Here is a 17,486-nt window from a genome sequence, read left to right as displayed (position 1 = left end):
TTATGGTGTAAATAAATCATACAAGGACTTTTTATTGTACTTATATTATTTGTATCACGTTCTAGTACATAAAAAAAAATTAGTTGTTTACCAGAAAACAAAATGTAACAAGCATGGCAAGTTACGTAGTAAGTATCTTGAGAATTGTTTCTAATTGATTAACATATAACTTAACTTTAAGTTAAGTAAGCCCTTGATTAAACAAAATAATTTTTTTGCTTTATTATGATTAAATATAATGTCGAACAATTTGTTTATTGTGTATTTGTTAAACAATTTAATTATTGTGAATTTGTTGAACAATTAAACAAATGTTGTGTAAATAAGGTAAGTTAAAAAATTAAAAATGTATGTGATCTAGTTATTTGAATAATGGAATGTTTATAAAAATTTATTTGCAAATTTCGATATTTATAAGTAAGTTGGATCGGCTTTTGGAGTTGTGTATTAGGGGAGTATCCGGAGTTGGTGCGTTGCGTGTCAAAGTTGCCCACCTACTGCGAAAAGAGAGCGCAGGATGTCGCATGTTTGCGAGAAAAGGAAAATCGACCAGAGGAACTTTGAAATGTTTGGGATGAGCACGTGGAGAGTACGATTGAATATAAAGCAGGAATTTCTTGCGGATGTTTAAATTTTTTTTCATAGCGTGTGGTGAAATAAATGAGGAAACACGTGTTTCGATAATTGTTTTTTTATTTTGAGACAAATATATAGGATAAGTCGAACTCACATATACACACCCACACCCTTTGATATTTTAATTACTACATCGGTTTTTTCGGTTTGCAGGTTTGTTCGCTATTAGTGTAGATAATTCTTTTATTTACATGTTTGCGTTTTTTTTTAATTTTTAGTAATATTTACAATTAGAATGTCGCTGACTACAGTATCGGTTAAAAATATTGTGAGAAAATTAGAAAGAAAACTACCACGAGAAAGATGACACAAAAAATCAATAAAATAATGCCCACAGACGTCAGAATCGAGGATCTGCAGGTGTTGGATATCCTAATCGTAGTCACAGCAATTTCGTTCAAGTCGATCGATGTGACCTGGGTGGTAGTCTATAGCTGTCATAGTAAACTCCTTGTCCTGCGGAGTCAATCAAAATCGCAATCCACTGCGAGCCAGGTTTGGTGTTGTCATTTGTGTTAACCGCAATTGCATACGGCTTCTCCAGGACTTATGGGATTTACTCCGCTGGAAAAACACCCACTGTCGTTGCTGGTACTTTTTTGAGTGCGCGAAGAATATGTAGAGAGTTCATACTACCCAGTACTAGTGCTGGCGGTAGTCGTGGTGGCAGGAGACACTATCGACTTGGATTCAACGGGTATGTTTAAAATTTTTAATTTTTCACAAGCTTTCTCTGTTTTCTCTAAAGCGTTGTACTTCTTTTTATTATCAGGCACATCTCTTGAGCGTTGTTGGGTATTAGCGTGAACTTCGACAGGGACATGGAGAATTTTCATGATCCACAGCCATACTTTGTATACGTATCCCAGAGTACAAGTAAAATATTTGCGATTTTTCCCGTGAAAGAAGCAGTTGTGTTTGTTAACACGAGGTAGATTTTTGAAAGATGATAGGACATGACAGTTAATCTCCTTCAAGTTGATTATGTTTCGGCCGAGGACGTTTTCAAGTAGTTTTTGTTTTTGAGGATTGCGCACGTATATTTGTAGCGCATTACAAGCCACTTTTCAAAGCACTTAGTAGACACGGTTCAAGTTTGCCTCAACGTTAAAACATTCGATGCCGTGATGATAGCACGACAGATATGTATTTGTGGCGAGTATTCCATTTTGTATAATTTCACAATTGTATGACGGTGGTTTAATGATCCAGTGTGTGATGAACTTGCAGTCGATTCTCAATACAGCAATCCCCTTGCGTAGAAACTCCTCGTTTTTTTAGTGAAACGCTTGTATATCTATTACGTGGTCCGTTTTCCCCTCGTTATTTTACTGGATCTGAGTAATGCAGTCTCGTCATCGGCAAATTTAAAACGTCCGTTATTGCTCAGCAAGCCGTTCTTGTCGTTATTGTCGTCGTCATCGTCGTCGTCGAGGGCTGATGCAAACTGAGACTTTGACCTGCCTAGATTGGCGATTGTCTGGCTACTGTAACTATCTGATTTACTCCAGGTTTTGCTCGTAGATATAGCAGCACTGATACTCTAAAACTCAGTATTTCCAATAAACTCTTTAGGTACATTGAGAGCCTGGAGCAATCTTGCAAATTCTTTTCTTATAGCAGATTTTTATTATTTCCTAGCTCGTGCAGCTTTGTTGACCAAATCTATAATGTTTGAATAGTGAATTTGTACTGTCAATGTATGCTGTTTCACTGGCGTCTAAAGATATTCGATCAGTATGTGATTTTAAATAATTTAATAACAGCTATGTACTCTTATTAAACATTTTTGGAACACTTTGCACAAATAAATCGTCTGACAGTGGTTTGGAGTGTAGAGAATTTGTTTACTAAGGCTGTCCTGTCGTTTACGCTTTTCTTCTAAAAACAATAAGTATCAACGCAAAGCGCTCAGATAATGCCTTAAGCTATCTTGGTCGTTTAATACGTCGTTGAATTGAGAATTTTTTTATTTTATCGTTATATTGTATAAATGACTTAAATTGTCACTAACTAGTCCAAGACTGACGTTGCTTGCACTGTCGGGACCAATTGTCACGGCATTACTGTTGCGGCTGCTGCTGCTGCTGTTGATTGTAGTTAGGCGTGTCTCTCATTGCATTCTATCTAGCTGATCTTTGGATGTTAAGCCCTATTGCAAAATCTCACGTGAGATCTTACATGAGATCTCACCTGAGATCTTACAAAATCTCATCTGTTACTTTGGTCCGGAAGCTGCCGGATCCTCTTATTTATTCAAAAATGAGTTTTTTAATATTGGTAGTCGCCTATAAGGAGGAGCATCCCCCCAAATAAGTTCAAAAAACTAGGTTTCAAAGCATTTTAGACATTTTTTCGATGTTTAAAAATATCTCATCTAAAATCTCACCTGAGATCTCAGGTGACATCTATGGTGAGATCTCAGATGAGAAATTTTTAAAAATCGTAAAAACATCTTAAATGCTTCGAAACCTAGTTTTTTGAACCCTCCTGAGTAGGACCACCTCCTTATAGGCGACTTCCAATATTAAAAACCTTATTTTTTATTAAATAAGAGGATCCAGCAGCTTCCGGACCAAAATTACAGATGAGATCTTGGCATGGGATCTCAGGTGAGATCTTATGTAAGATCTCACGTGAGACTTTGCAATAGGGAGATCATTTTTTTGATGCTTGACATTTTTTTTCTTTACGTGATTAGCGTAAAATTAATTACGAGTCCTCTGGTATAGGTTGTAGTTAAAAACGGTAGAAAACTTCAGCCTTTTTGAACGATGACGCGTTTTTGCTTTTCCAAGAATTTTCACAACTCTTTACAGCGAGATATTTTTTTTTCAAACGGTAGTTTTTTTTCGTCTCGTGCTACCCGAGACAAATGCGTGCTTCGGTATGGTTGACGTGCGACTAAAGAATTCCATACCAGCACTTTCCTTTTTAACTAACAAAATCCACAACCTTATTATACAGATAGCTTCCACTCGCTGGTAATGTACTTTGGTAAGTAAATAAACTGTTATGCATCGTCTGGAAATATAGAGGTTCTTATCTAAATTCATCATTATCAAGTAGCCAAATGGTTTTACTGTTGCATCCTGAAACGCCTCTTGGACAAATTATGGGTCCTCGGGTTTGGGCAAATTCTCTCAAAACTATATAGTCTCGCCGTTTTTTAGCAATTTACCACTTTTGTAACTATTCTGCCACTCGGTGTAATAAAATAAGATTCGGTCACATGTTACGTCAGCCATTTTGTTGATACAATGTAAAAACATTTTATAAACGAAGATATTCCCACGAAGTTGGTCCGCATATCATGCTAGTCCAAGGATATGTCCAGCGAATATCTATGATGATGATGATGATGATGCTATCTGTTTAAGCACAAAATACAAACTAAATTTGTTTTTCAAAAAGTAAGCATATTAGTCAACAGCACGGTGGGGTCGGTAGCGAGTGGTACGGTAATAAGCTTATTTACCGACTGCTTACAAGGGGCTTGTATTGACGAGAAGTGCTTAACTTAAACCGATGGCCGCTCGTTTCCAATGCAGTGCTGCTAGCTACGGGGACTGTTTGCTCTTCTAGCGTAGCAACTCCCCCTGTGCAGCAGCTTCTGCTTTTAGCTGAAAGTTGCGTCAGAAGGATTTCATCCCAAGACGACACTTGATACGAGAGCATCAATCAATCTCTAACCACAGTGAGCTAGCGCAGTATATAACTAGCTGTATGCAGAATGAGAAGTTGTTAAGTGAAAACACCAGTCGAAAAGTGCAATGGTATATTTTAAAAATGAATGTTGAGATTGTGTATCGCGATATCGATGCGCTCCTGTTATAGACCAAGGAATTACGAATTACACGATTAAACACTTTCTCGCCGTTGTATATATAACGACTTGAGGAGGATGCTGTATATAGCCAGCTCGAAAAAGACATGTTGGATTATTATAAAGCACCTTCTGTAAAAAAATTACTTCTGAAAAAGTTACAGGTAATGCCAAAAACACAAATTTTTGTAAAAACACGATAATATATGTAAAGGTAATTTTATTATTATTATTGCAGCCAGAGGCAATTATCTCTCTACTAAAACGAGGAGTTCGTACGTGGTGCATTGTCAAAGAAAATCGGCAAATGTGTCACAGCCTGTATTGACGAACGTGTCAAAATATGAATACTGGCAAGCGGTATATTTCGACAAAAGAGTACGAAAACCAAGGAATCTACTTTATTGAAAACATGCAGGAAGATGAAGAAGATGAAATGTCGAACGGGAAGGAAGATTTTACAGCCTTTGCTGCAACTCGTCATCTTTGTAGAATAAATTGAAATTGAAATGAGCAGACAATGTTTGCAATCGCTGGCGCAACTAGTCGGCTTGGCAACAGAAGTGAAAAGAATGTTCAGAAGAATAAGGCGTGTGCAGACGCTGGCGCAACCCATAGACTCAGCAACATTGCAGTCATTAAGACAAGTGCTGCCACAGCCAGGACGTCCAGTTGTGACGAGAAGAAGAAAAAGAGTAATAAAGGTAGTGCAGTGAAGTTAAATTGGGATGTGATTCCAACACTAAGTAGATTATCATATAAGGTCAGAGATCGCTATGAAGACACGAAAGCACAGACAGTCATGTTGAGTTCAGCAGCTAACAGCCGTAGTTAAATTAAGGAACCCCTAGCTCAAGACGAGAAAAGAACAAGTCAGTTACTAAATATGGAGAAGGGAGTCAAGGCAGTATCGCACATGCCTGCTCTGCACACCAGAGCCCAGCATCTCAAATTAAAATGTTTGTAGGTACGGATGTGGCAGTGAGCTGCGGCACCGAGCGTTCGGCAGAGTTTTTTTTTTTTATATAAAGTTATTTTGCAGTACAATATGTGAACAAAATTTAACAAATATTCATGTACATCTTTTTCAAAACGTTACAATATTACGGTATTATATCTAAATTAAAATTTCGCAACTTTTTACATAGGAATATAGTATTTTACATATTTTATCAGTAGGGTTTGACAAAAGTGAGGTGTAAGACATTGGTAGAAATACCATTTTCGTAGTTTTTCTATAAATGATTGACGTTCATTATCAAATAAAGGACATTTTGCCATAGTACGTGGTTGACATCTTGGTTTTCGTATCCGCATTGACATACTGAGTTTTCTTTTAAGCCTATACGATTAAGAAAAGAGACCAGGCTATGGTGGTCTGATTTGCATCTATTAATGATAACAATTATTTCTCGTGGTAGATTTTTATTCGCAAACCATGGTTTGGTACGATAATTAAAGAAATTGTTAAAATAAATTTTGCTTTTTTTATCGCCTTCATTTCTTATTAAATCGTGTTTTTAGTTTATTCTACTTTAATTGTTTCTTTCAAGTCTGTATAAGGAATTTTGATACAATTGATATCAGCGCATTTTGTGGCTGCGTCTTTTGTAGCATAATTAGTCGAAACTCGTTAATCGGGGGTTCATGGGGTTGCTGAACACGAATATCACGACAGCAACAGCCTCCGAGGTACCTGGTGCCCAGGGTGGAGAGTATCAACGTCGTTTCCAAGAGTTTCATGGGAATTTGTAGCATAATTAGTCGAAATTCGTTACTCAAGGATTTCGGGGGACACTTATCACTCTGTAGTTTATGAGGTATGTGTGGATGCTGGTTGTAGGTATTGCTGTGGAAATAGATTCTAGCGTGTACATCTATTTATTTTACAAATCTTATTTGACGTTTGATTTTGAACTATAATTAATACTCACTATTTGAACAACAGTTTGATGATTCTCTTTTAAGTTAGTGAGGTATAATGTAATATATATATTACAATGTAAAGTATATTCCAGACGATTTTATTAATTAAAATAATATAATTCACCGATGTTACCACTTCTAGAGGTCAGAGCAAAATGAGCACTGGAACCAATATTCCACGCTATTTATACATATTTTCGCGCATGCGCAGATGTAATTGATAAGCAACAGGAATGCAGCTATATAAGTTCAACCGGCACAGTGTTCCGAACGTTTAGTCTGCTTCCGATACTGCAATAATTCAAGTAAATAACTATAAAAGTATATTCCAAATTTAATAATAAAAATGTAATAAATTATCCAATACTAACAATAAATGTCCGTGCAAAAGACCTTTTCTCTAAAGTTCAATTACGTATACATGAGCAATAATTTTTCCAAAAATTTTCCCACTAAGAATATCAGCTAGGATTGCTCGAAATTTTGTAACTGTTGCAATATCATTGCATGAAGTTCCTGGCGGAAATTTTTTTAGTACTATTTTTAACTCAGGTCATTTTGGATTAGTTGTTATCGTAACAAATATATTTAGTGAGCTGCCTGTTTTTCGCATTCAGCCATTGAATCATGAAAATTTTGATGCATGTATATTATATACTTCCTATATAAGTTAATGGCAAAACAAACAAATTACCTAATCTTTCGTTATTTTCAAAATTTTTATTATTGTTAAGCGCACTTTTTGTTACGTTATCAACAAGACCTTGATAACATTCTACACGTAATATATACTTTTGAGTTAATCTTCCAAAATATAAAATAGAACTAAAATTTGATTTATGCCTATAAGCTAATCGATATGAATAATATTGCAGAGGAGATACATTTTTATCATTGTTATGATTTTGTTTACAAATTGGATTCCATCTTATATGTCCGTAAGGAAACATTATAGGGAAAATCATAGGATCTATGTGAAAAGATAATTTATTCTAAATAGAAGTTGGACATATTTCTTTTGGGGAGGTTTTCGGATAAACACAAAGATCATAATAATTAGGTTTATACGGGCGTAGGGCAGGGTAAAAGGGTTAAACACACTCGGACGTGCGCACTTAACTTTTGAAGCAGCTAGGGAAAATTAGGGGGAAAATTATGGGGGAAAATCAAGGGGGGAAATTTGGTGGGGAAATTAGGGGGAAAATTTCTGAACCGGCGGCGGCTAAACTTTTTTTATAATATAGAGAGATAATTCTTATATAAGAATTTTGTACTTTCTTGAATTAATTGCATTTTGGATTCTGCTAATAGTATGTTCGTGGGAGTACTCATCCTGTAACCAAGAGCTAATTGCGGCATATTGAATTTTTTCGAGTTTTTGTATTTGTTGTTTTTGAATTGGAAAGTAAACAAAACAGCCGTAATCGATGATTGATCTGACATAGCTCTTGTATAATGTGATAAGTGTATTTGGATTTGAGCCCCACCATGTACCCCTCAGAAATTTGACTATGTTTAAAGCTTTAATACATATTAAGTGTATAAGGTCAATTTGGTCATTAAATGCAAGTCTGTAATCAAAGATGTTGCCTAAGAATCGGGCGGATTTGCTAGACTTAACTGTAATGTTGTTTACCTTTATTTCTGTTTGTCCTGGCTGGATATTGTACTTATCGAAATGAACAAATACAGTTTTATGTGGTGAGAGTTCTAGTCCAAGATTATATAAGTTAGTTTGTATTTCGGTGACTGCTGTTTCTAATAGCGTCTTGGACGATTGTATGGAGGGTCTCTTGCAGTATACCGCAATGTCGCCTGCGAACTGAGATATAATAACGCTTTTGGGAATATCTCATATTTTTGCTACATAAATTTTATACAGTAGATGGCTTAGTACTCCGCCCTGAGGAACGCCTCTGTATACAAGCCTAATTTGTTCGCGTAGTGTTTCAGTATAAATTATTCTTTCACAGGTTAAGAATTTGACAAAGTTGATCAATCTACTAGGACACCCAATTGTTGCCAATTGTTGCCAATTGTTGTAATAGAATATCTAGATTCACATTATCAAATGCGCCGTTAACATCCAAGAACGCAGCTAGGATAACTCTTTTTTTACTAAACGCTTCCTCTACGTTCAAGGTTAGATTGCTCAAGTTGTTAATAGTCGATTGTTCGGCAGAGTAGCCACGCCTAGTTCTTCGCTTCTGGTGCGCGCTCTCTCTAGCATATACAGGCTCGCGCTGCTGGGGTTTCTTCATGCGCGTCAGAAAATGTTGCTGTTTCATAACTAGGTAATTATTTTTCTATATTTTAAACAAAGATTTCAAAAACAGAATTTTTTTATGTTGTATATTTTAATTTAACATTTTTAGACGTAAATAATGGATGAAGAAATAGTTATGATTTTAAAGCTGCTAGTCACATTGCAGATATACTTAGCATCTCTGTGTTTAGCATGACATTTCGAAAAAAATAAACGATGGATAAGCAGCCGTTGGCTGGTTCGACCATTTAAGAGGAAACGAGGAACTCTGAGATACTACGCAACTACTTTTCAGGATGTGAAGAAGGATTCAGATTTGTTTTATCAAGTAACTCGGATGAACCTGAAATCATTTAATTATTTATGCAGAAGTATAATACCTTACTTAACAAAGAAGCGAAGCAACATCTATGCTGAACAACGTCTTGCTATAACTCTAAGGTAAATTAATTTTCTTGTTATGTAAAATTTTCTAATGAATTATTGGATTTCACCGTGTCAACTGGTTATATTATGTAACTCTAATTTATTTCTTTTGTCAATTTAGATATTTGTCTACTGGTACTACAAAATTATTAAAGAAACATGTAGGGTAATTTTTCAAATATTATCACCAGTTTACTTGAAAGTACCTTCTGAGCAAGATTGGAAAGATATAGCTGATGGATTCTTACATGACTGGAATTTACCTAATTGTTGTGGAGCCATCAATGGAAAACACCTTCATATAAGAGTTCTAGCAAACTCAGCATTAATCTATTTTAACTACAAGAAGAATTTCAGTTTAATATTGCTTGCTGTTTGTAACTACAAGTACGAATTTACGTTTTTCGATATTGGCGCAGTAGGCAGTTAAAGTGATGGTGGTGTATTTGCTCGATCAGAATAAGGCAAACGGAGAGGCTTTTTCTAACGTACATTATCAACATAGCCACCACACTACTATTTTGCGACAGAACAATCAGTGTTATCATATTAATAATAAAAATGTTACAAAAAAAAACCATGGTCGAAAGGTGCTAAGGATGCTTATATTATATTTTTAGGACAAATATGAAATACGCAAAAAAATGTAAATAAAAGAACTAAAATTTCTAAAAAAAATTGACTTTCAAAAAAGTAAAAGGTTAGGCGAGTTTGATATATTCTGCAACGAAATTACAGATAAAAAAGAACTGAGATCCATCAAACAAAGTCAAGTTTATTATATTTAATCACAATAAAGCAAACAAATTATTTTGTTCTATCAAGGGCTTACATAATTTAAATTAAAGTTAAATTATATCTAAAAAAAATTAACTTTAAAAAAAGTAAAAGGTTAGGCGTGTTTAATATGTTGTTTATTAGTGAACAACTGAAATTTTCTTTTATGTACTGCATCACACAAACACCATAAGTACAATGAAACGGGCATGGCAAGTTAGGTAGTAATTATCTTGAGATTTGTTACTCGTTTTATTACAATTAAATATATAAAACTTGTCTTTGTTTGATTGATCTTAGTTCTTTTCTATCTGTAATTTCGTTGTGCAGTATATTGAACTCGCCTGACCTTTTACTTTTTTAAAAGTTAATATTTTTTTTAGAGATTTCAGTTCTTTTAAGTAAATTTTTTTTGCGTATTTCATATTTGACCAAAAAATAAAATATAAGCATCTCTAGTACCTTTCGACCACAGTTTTTTTGTAACATTTTTATCACTAACATAAAATCACTGATTGTTCTGATATACACACTTGTAACGGGGTGAGAATTTATTCAACAAACCAACGTTGAATAAATCGAATCGCTATCCCGCGCTGCGGCGGAGACCATCTCAACATCGTTGCTCAGCTCAGATGCGTTAAAATTGCTTTATTAACGCCCGCGTAGGCGGCGGTATTCGCGGGAAGGACGTAAGGTTAACGGACGTTAGTAATCGAGGTCGGCAAATAACAACAAAATCACGTAAAATAATAAGTCTACAGTTATATTTCAATCCGCGATAAAAGCGTGATGTTACAAAATAACAAATGCGAGTCGCTAACAAATTTGCGACTCGCCGCGACGCCGAAATACTCGCGCGCATCGCCGAGAAGGTCGCACGGGTGATATACTCACACACACTCACTCTACAGACACTGCGCGCATTCACCAACCTTCTCCCGTCGGCTATCACGACACTGGTCCCGTACAGGCTCTCACGGACGTTGCGCTGGACCGCAGAAGCAAGGGAGAACAGGGTGGTCGGATCTCGTGTCGCACTCACACACAGGGAAAGGCTGGGCACAGCACTTATCACGAACGCCAAGATTCCGAAAAGTTTTTCGAACGAAGTCGCGTCAGGTAACCGGTGTTTATCTTTCGCAGGCTGAGAACTATCTGTCTCGTATTCGCAGAACTAGCACGCGCGCTCGCTCGTTCTCTCTCTCGCGCCCCCGAATTCGCGCGTGTTTATTGTCGCGCGCGCGACTCTATGTTCTCTCGTCGCGGCGCAGCGGTACCCATACAGCTACGAGTTGGCCGCGGTGCTCAACTCGTTATACACTCCTCGAATGATTTCTACACCTAGATCCTAAAAACCACGGTGCGAACTACCCAGATCTCGTCATTGGCCACCTTGTACTCCTAGACACCGCACTTGAATAATTTTTACACCTAGATACCAAAAACAACCTGAACCTTGTCATCGGCTAGCCTGGTAATTCTAAATATCGTAATATATTATTATATGAATAATGTGAGGATATGTAGAAAAGGTGAAAAGGCAATTCCCTATAATTTTTAATGCGCAGCTAACTTCATCGTCCTTTTACACTGGAGAAAAAGATAATGATTTGAGCAAATCATATACAAGATTGTTTATATCATATAAATGACAGCGTTTCTTTTTTTGACAACTTCTATTCAAAATCACTGATTAGCACACGAATGTGATAATATATAAAAATCACTTAGAAACAATTATGGAAAGTGTCGTTTTTCTTAAAAGTAAAATCTCGTATACCAATATAGAAGTAAATAGTGTCGCGGGCGCCAAAGCTTCGTCTGCTTCTCAAACTCGCCTTCGTGGCGCTACCACGCCACTTGATTTTGATCCATTAGAAACGACTCTCAAGATATTTACTACATAATTTGGCATGCCCTTTTATTGTACTTATGGTGTTTGTATTACGTTCTAATACATAAAAAGAAAATTTTAGTTGTTGACCAGAAATAAATTTAGTCAGGGGTGCTTTACCCTCTTGAGGTGCTTTCCCGGGAAAAATCCTAAAATACAAAAATAATATTTTAATCTATTCTAAGTTATTTTCTGAATTTTTATTAAGTAAAAAAATTGTGGTTTGAAAAATATACGGAATTTATTTGTTTTAAGATTAGTTTACTCTCCGTTGGGGCTGTTTAAAAAAAATCTTGCAATATATTAATTTTATTTTTTGTGTAATTTGTAAAAATAATACTTTAGTCTGTTTTTGCTAAGCTTTGCCTGGCGGCTTGCTCTATTTCCCTTCGCGCTGTGAGCGGTGGCTCGGCATTTCTTCCGTAATTGAGGAAGGCTGGACTAGAGCGAGTTGCTTCGCGAATAGCAATATTGTACGCGAACGCAAACTCTGGTATGTGCTCGTCCCAAGTGGTAGGCCTGGTTTCAATGAAAGCGGCGATCATAGTTTTGATTGTGCGGTTTACTCGCTCCGTCGGATTTGACTTTGGCGAATAAGGGGCCCACGTGCCGTGGTAAATACTCTATGTGCTTCCAAAAAGCTATCGACGAGTTTGTTCTTAAAAGGAGTACAATTATCTGATGAGAATCGGTCGGGAATTCCGAATCTAAAGAAAATCCGCTTATTCAGTTCACGCTTGATGGTTTTTGCATTAGCCTTTCTAATTGGGATGCATTTGATCCATCTTGTAGCTAGGTTGATGAAAATTAACAAATGTTCGCGTCCCTGAGTTGACTGGTGGAAAGGTCCCATAGTGTCGCCTGCGACTATTTCCTAAGGGCACGTAACTACATGTTTGCTCATGAGTCCTGCAGGAGCAAGTTGCTCAACTTTGACTTTCTAGCAAACTTGGCAGTTTCGAACGAAATGAACTGTATCTTTGTATAAATTTGGCCAGTAGTACCGGAGTGCTACTCTTTGATGAGTCTTAAACCTCCCTAGATGTCCGGAGATTGGCTCATCGTGGCATTGTGCGAGGATCCGCTCGCACTGTTCGCGAGGTATTACGAGCTTCCAAGCATCCTCATCTTGTCCCAATAAGTCTTTACTGTCGGATCGGGGCGATAATGGTAAAGCCGTCCGGCCGTGATCTTCCAAAAGGGATGTGCCGTGGGGTCTTCTGCGACCTGTTTCGCCTTTTTTAGGTACCAAGGGTCTTTTATGGACTCATCCACGGAGAGTGATGCTATCGCAGCTGTTTCGTCTTCGTCGGTCTCGAACATACGAGAAAGCGAGTCCAGAACGACGTTGTCCTTCCCTTTGCGATGCACGATAACAAAGTCATAGGACTGTGGGCGCAGAGACCAACGACCTAATTTTCCATTTGGATGTTTTAAGTTTTGTAGCCACATTAGGCTATGGTAATCTGTCACTACAGTGAAGTGGTAGCCTTCGATGTAGGGTCTGAATTTTTTGATAGACCAAATTACGCTGAGGCATTCGCGCTCTGTCACCGATAGTCTTCGCTCTGTAGCCGACAGGACGCGGCTCAAAAAACAGAGCACACGGTCCTCGCCATCAATGCGCTGCAAGAGAACGCTTCCAAGCCCTGTATCGCTGGGAACACATTCAAAGATGAACGGAGCGCTGAATTCAGGCCTTGCTAAAACTGGGGCGGTCGTAATTAAAGCTTTTACTTGCTCAAAAGCTGCCCATTGTTCGTCTTTCCACTCGTATTTAACATTTTTACGGGTGAGCGCAGTGAGCGGTTCACATAGCGTGGCAAAATCTTCTAGAAATTTTCGATACCATGAGGCCATCCCGAGAAATCTACGCAGTTGCTTGAGATTCTTGGGGTACTCTACAATAGGTTGGACTCGTTCGGGATCAGGACGGCAGCCTTCGCGATTCATGAGCACGCCGAGGTAGCGCACTTCGGACATACAAATTTTAGACTTCTGGTGGTTTATGGTTAGCCAGCACCTAGAAAGTAGTTGGTCCGCCTGCCAAGCCGTACGGCATTCTGACGAATTCGAATAAGCCAAGTCCAAGTACAGTGAAAGCTGTAATCGGAATGGATCGCTCGGTAAGAGGTATCTGTAAAAATGCTCCGGAGCAATCTAGCGCGATTATACATCTCCCATGCTGTATTTTCCGCAATATTATATTTATATAAGGGAGCGGGTATACAGCTTGTTTTGATACAGCGTTGACTTTTCGATAGTCGACACAGAATCGAAAGCTGCCGTCGGACTTCCGTACTATAACTACTGGACTTGACCAATTACTCTTAGATCTCCTGATTATTCCCGCACGGAGCATCTTGTGCACTTGTTCGTGCATTTCGTCCTCTAAAATCTTTGAAACAGGGTAATACCGCTGTTTGATGGGGCGAGTACTGCCGACGTCGATATCGTGATATATCTATCCTGTGCAGCCTAGCTGTTTACAGGAGGGGTCTGGACTCTAGGCGCTGTTCTTTGGTAATCACTTAAATTTCAAGAGAGGCGAGCGATAAAAGCTCTTCAGCACGTACAGACGAGAGGACGGCCAGCACCTCAACGTCTGTGCCTTTGAGATGCAGCCTATTTTCTACTGGATCAAGCATCGACGAAAATGCACGAACAAAGTCTGCACCTAAGGTGCATTCAGTATCGACTTTGCTCTAAATAAGAACGTCGGTCGAATGTGTTATTCCTCCTACCGTGAAAGGTAACTTGACACTACTGATTATAGGAACGTAATGACCGTCAACTGCTCTAGCTCCGGGGTCCACATGGGGTCGGACGCGCCTATTTAATGAAGCCGCGAGAGATATGCCTATAGGGCCGAGGACGGTGCGCGAGGCTCCGGTGTCGTAGAGTCCTTTAAATTTATATTGGCCAACCTCTACGGCTAGCCACTACTGTGGGTACTTCTCTACTAGAGCGCTGGCAACAGTATACCTACATCGCAAGACGACTTCACATCGGTCGATTAATCATTGCTAGCAGTGAGTCGCTCGCCGTGCCGTGTAGTGTTTGCGCTACTCCTGTTACGCTTGTAGTACTGAAGGTCCGCGGATGCTCTAGAGCGGCAGGGACCTTATTTACTTGCTCTCCTTCTCGTTTTTTGACTGCTCTGAGAAGGAGCAATCCGGACAAGTGAACTTAGTATAGCCAGGCCAGCTGCAATTCCAGCAGAGAATTTTGTCGCCATCTGGACCTACTGGTTTGTCTTTATTTTTCTCAGACTTGGTAGTAATCGCATCGGTACGACTACCTCCTTGTTGCCAGCCATTTATTCCGCGTCTTCCTCCGCGACCTCGGCCGCCACCATGGGTTGACGCTTGATTGGACTCACCCTGTGTCGGCAACTTATCTGCTCCCGACAAGGGAGTCTTATTTTCGGAGTAGTTCTCTCCTGAACCAGATGCTTTGGAGCTGGATGGGCCAGACTGTTAAATTTTCTTCTGGAAAAACTTCTCGAAGCACTTTTTTAGATCCGCTTCTGTCAGAGACGACGATTTCGCGTTCATTGAGGCAAGCTTGACCCGCGCGGCCTTAGTGGCAGGCCTGTACGCGGTTTCCAGCAGCTTACTCTGGTCTGCTAGGGGCGGTGGCCTCTACTGGCCGTCTTCGTCGTCTTCTGCCTCTTGAGTTTTGTTGAGAAACTCTTTGACATTGGTTAGTCCGCCCTTGTAGATCTTCATATTCTTTTTGAGCTTCGAGAGCGAATTGTCAATGACTAAATTAAGTTGGTCTTGCAGGTACCATGTCTGGTCAAATTGGCTTAGAACAGTGAGGAGAGAGACGATATAGTCTCTCACCGGCTCGTCCTCCCCTTGCGTACGTAAATGGGCCTTGACCACTATGTTTCGCTTATTTCTATTTGTCCTGCTGTAATTATTGAGAGCTGCCCTCTTAAAATCTTGGTACGTTTGCCACGAAGGCCTTAGAGTACGGTATCAGAATAGTGCAGGCTTCTCAAACATAGGACCATGGAGTCTAAAAGCTCCTCGTCGGGAATATTATCCAAACGTCTATTCTCCTCGACTTGCTCCAAGAATTCTTCAATACTCACTCCTTTGTCGCCCAAGAATTTTAACTTACATTCTCATACGGTTTTACCGAGGTTCTTGGTTCTCGGACGGTAAGTGTCCAAGGTATTCCTGGTGCTGCTTGGCGTAGCTTCCGTAGCCTGATAAGTCGCATGGGGATTCAACTGCGAGAGCGTATTATTGGTCACCTGAGTCCACCCCCCCCCCCTTCTTACCTCGAGCATGTGGGCTGCCAAGAAGCAGTCGCGGCAGGCAGACAGACGTTACGATGCTGCGGAGCGCTCATGCAAGATGACCTAGAAAAAGGTGCGTGTGCTGCTATCGGGGCACTCGGACAAGAAGCCTTAGCCGTGAAGTGGAATATTGGGGCGTATGCGCTTAGAGGTTTTGTCTGGTTTAAATTTAATTTACTGTGTTACGTACTGGGTCCTCCGCCGCTTGTTTTTATGCATTACATACTACAGTCTTTAATTGTTGATGCAGATCTTTAGTAATTTCTTCCTAAGTCGACGATTTTTGACGATAGGCTCTTGACTGTTATTGGCTTGTTCTAAGATGTAGTTATTCATTTCTATTTGATTCTTCTGCAGTTCGCATTCGGATATCCAAGCTCTCTGTAATTCCGTAGCTATCGCAAGCGGGATAAATTGTATTAAGTAGCGTCGGAACTTGTGGCGTCTCGAAATTTATGAGGTCTGCTTCTCTATACATGTGTGGCCTCGAGTCGACTGTAAGTGACATGTCTTGCTTCTTTTGGCATCATGTGGCGAGTTTGATGGCAACTGTATATTTTCGTGCAGGCTATCCTATAGTGCTTTTTCAACATCAATTCCTGTAAAAACATCGTTCTTTCAATCTTCTGGGAAAGCTGCCGATTGTATAAATGTGACACATAATAATTCGTCTTGTCTAGCTGCATCTTCTTCTAGATTGCTCTCTTTAATAAAATCTTAGGCTGTATAGTTGCCGTGCAGTCTTCCTAACAATCTATTCGCTCGCTTGAATAACGTACCATTCGTATGTAACTCTAGCTGGCTTAGCGCTTCGTTCACTTCTACACTCGACAAATTTTGGATTCAATCGCGTAATCTAGTATTTACATTCTCTTTAAAAATTGTCAAATCGAAAAAAGTCCAGCTTAACGCAATTTTTTAAATTACTTTATCGTTTACTTAAGTTGAAAAGAGGAGAAAAAAAAATTTAGCAAAAAGGAATTAAAAAAACGATCAATTTGTCAAGGTTACACTTGAACGTGGATAGAGAAACGCAACGCAACACAAAAAAAATTAATAAGTGTCAACTATAAATAATTAGTAACTAATACACGTAACAACAGTTAAATATATATATGCTCTATAGCGCACGCCGCTTGCCTTAGCAGTACCGAGCGCGACGACAATATATTGTACAGCCTTTCGGCAGAATATTCCGGGCGGCCGTAATATAGTCAAAAACTCGAGTCTGAAATATTCTAAAATCCTACAGCTTATATTGTCGCAATGTTAAAATTTTAAAACGCTAAAAAGCGTGCACTGTGTTTATGTTTCGCCGCTGCCTGACTCTCGCAAGTGTAAACACGCAGGGTCGCGTGCTCTTGTCGGTGTAACGCGGGCGCTTATAATCCGAACTTGTAAACACACGCGCTCGCTCTCA

General features: G+C 39.0%; 1 protein-coding gene across 9 annotated transcripts in view; it reads left to right on the top strand.

Moving 5' to 3' along the window:
* LOC100117692 (potassium voltage-gated channel subfamily H member 6) overlaps positions 1 to 17,486 on the top strand; it is a 536,423-nt gene that overhangs the window by 401,647 nt on the left and 117,290 nt on the right. The window lies entirely within an intron of this gene.

The sequence above is a fragment of the Nasonia vitripennis genome (genome assembly GCF_009193385.2).
Source record: "Nasonia vitripennis strain AsymCx chromosome 5 unlocalized genomic scaffold, Nvit_psr_1.1 chr5_random0003, whole genome shotgun sequence".
Taxonomy (NCBI): Eukaryota; Metazoa; Arthropoda; class Insecta; order Hymenoptera; family Pteromalidae; genus Nasonia; species Nasonia vitripennis.
The sequence above is the reverse complement of the archived record's forward strand: the minus strand, read 5'-3'. Positions and strand labels throughout refer to the sequence as shown.